Source organism: Penaeus chinensis, chromosome 28 (genome assembly GCF_019202785.1).
Source record: "Penaeus chinensis breed Huanghai No. 1 chromosome 28, ASM1920278v2, whole genome shotgun sequence".
NCBI lineage: Eukaryota > Metazoa > Arthropoda > Malacostraca > Decapoda > Penaeidae > Penaeus > Penaeus chinensis.
This window is the reverse complement of record NC_061846.1, coordinates 8,249,296-8,251,795: the sequence shown is the minus strand read 5'-3', so window position 1 is coordinate 8,251,795 and position 2,500 is coordinate 8,249,296. Positions and strand designations below refer to the sequence as shown.

At 44.1% G+C, this 2,500-nt stretch overlaps 2 protein-coding genes across 3 annotated transcripts in view; one reads left to right on the top strand and one right to left on the bottom strand.

The window, feature by feature from the left end:
- LOC125039872 (TBC1 domain family member 2B-like) overlaps positions 1-2,500 on the top strand; it is a 122,694-nt gene that overhangs the window by 28,815 nt on the left and 91,379 nt on the right. The window lies entirely within an intron of this gene.
- LOC125039873 (protein PXR1-like) overlaps positions 1-2,500 on the bottom strand; it is a gene marked incomplete in the record, with an annotated part of 60,649 nt that overhangs the window by 8,593 nt on the left and 49,556 nt on the right.

The following is a 2,500-nucleotide window of genomic DNA, read 5'->3' as shown; positions in this document are numbered from 1 at the left end:
CTTCCCCTCCTCGTCCCTGTCCCTGTCCCTTACTCCTATCCTTCCCTCCCTCCGCTTGTTCTCCTCCAACACATCCCGTACGCTATCCTCTCCTCCCCTACCTGTTCTCTCACCTTTCCTACCTACCATACCCTCCCTTCCCTTCCCCACCCCCTCCTCGTCCCTCTCCTATCCTACTCCCCCTTCCCTCCCCGCCTCCCCCCTCCCCGTCCCTCTCCTCCTCCGCTACCCTCTCCTCCCCTATTCCGCCCCCCCCCCCCCCATTCCGCCTCCCCCCCCCCCTCTCGAAGGTGTAAGACTAAGAAGGAAGAGAAGAAGGGAATGCGCTTAGGAACGAGGGATTGGGGGGGTTTAAGAGGGGGGGGGAGGGGGAGGTTATTTCTTCTATATCAGGTTCAGGAGAAATGTTATATATTTTGGGTCAGTTGGGATAGGTGGAGGAGGTGGGGAGGAGAGGAGGTGGAGGAGGTGGGTAGGGGAGGGGAGGAGGTGGAGGAGGTGGAGGGGGATTGGGGCAATTGTATGGGGACAGTATCCGGTTCATCAAGGACCAGGGGGGGAGGTGGGGAGGGGGGGGAGGTTGGGTTACGAGTAGCTGTACGTATCTATTTTATATATTTATTTGTTTATTATTATTATTTTTATCTTTTTTTCATCACCTTTATTATAGTTGTTATTGTTGTTGTTGTTATTATTATTATTATTATTATTATTATTATTATTATTATTATTATTATTATTATTATTATTATTATTATTATTATTATTATAATTATCATTATCATTATCATTTCCACTGCTGCTACAACTACTACTATATTATTGTAGTTATGGTTATTGTCACATTTTTAGTTATCTTGTCACATTACGTTATTTTTTTTTATAGAGAGAGTTAACCTTGTGGTGTGTGGAGAAAGATCAAAGGGGGGGGGGCGGGGGAGGAGAGACGTATTCCAGCAGTTTCATTTAAGATCTATAATGTCTTAGAAAAAAAGGGGGGGGGGGGGAGAGAAATAATTATTCAGCTGAGTGAAAAAGGGGAGGATTTTTTTTCTTCTTCTTCCTTTCCTTCTCGGCGTTAAGACTCGGACGTGGTCAAGGGCCGAAGGAGGTGGTTTTATTCCCTTATTGCGGGTGGGGAAGGGGAAGGGGAAGGGGAAAGGGGGTAAGAGGGTAAGGGGCTTGTTTGGAGAAGGGGGGTGGGGGCGGATTGAGGGAGGGAGGTAGATTTTGTCTTGCATGTTGGAATGATGGAGATAGAGATGGCGAGAGAGAGAAAGAGAAGAGAAACGAAAAGAAAAGGAAAAAGGGGAGGGGAAGTGAATTCTAAATAGCCGAGAAACGTATTTTTCGGGGAACATTAAATCAGTAAATGGAATACCGCGTAAGTAAGCATGCAACTCTCACCCCCTTATTTTTACTACATCACTGATTCCCTTTGGTCTCCCTCTCTCTCCCCTGTTTTTCTTTATTCTGTTTTGTTTTCTTATTGTACTACATCAGGAGTTTCCACTTCTCTCTTTGTTTCTCCAATTATTTTCTTCCATTATTTTAGCTCCATCAATTATTCCCTTTTTTCTCATCCTTTTCTCCCTCTCATTCTTTTTTTTTCACTCCTTTTCCCTCATTCCGACCAAATTCTTTTTTTCCCCTTTACTCTGATTCCCTTTTTTTTCTTCTCTTATCATGTATTCCCGTTTTTCTCATCCTCTCTCCCTCGCTTTCTTTCTGTTTCTCTCCTTTTCCCTCAGTTCTGTCTCATTCTTTCTTCCTTTCCTCTCATTCCCTTTTACTCCATCAAGTTTCCCATTTTCTCTCTTCCTTTCTCCCTCCCTTTCTTACCCTTTCTCTCCATTTCTCTCATTTCTGCCTCGGAGCCCAGAAACAGAGACTGTCCATATAACTTGGCTGCCAGTCCTCCCTCGCCCCTCGCGCGTCGAGAAGGAGGGGCGAAGGGGAGAGAAGGGGGAACTAGAAAAGAGTAAGAAAGAAAAAGGATGGAAAGTGTGAAAATAGAAGAGCGTTAGGCGATCCGTGTCGAAAGGGGACGACGGTGATAAAACGTGACAGAGATAGAGAGGAATAAAATAAGAGGAGGAGGAGGGAATGGAGTAAGGGTAAAGACTAGATAGAGACTGGAGAGACGTAAATAGATTGATATAGAATAGGAGAGAGAGAGACAGAGAGACAGAAAGACAGAGAGAGAGAGAGACAGAGACAGAGACATAGAGAGAGACCATTGTAGATCTTTTCGAAGTGGTTGTGGAGAGACTTAAGATCTTTTCAATGGGTTAAGGACAGACCTAAGTAGATTTTTTTAAAAGGGGGAGAAAGAGATCTTTAAAGGGATTAGAGATTAACCTACGTAGCTTCTTTATTTTTAAGAGTTAGAGAGAGACCTACGTATTTTTTTTTTTAAGGGAATGGCCCAAGCAGATTTTTGGAAAGGATGTAAAAGGTACAAAAAATAAACCTCGGCCAGTGCGCAGGAAGCGTTAGT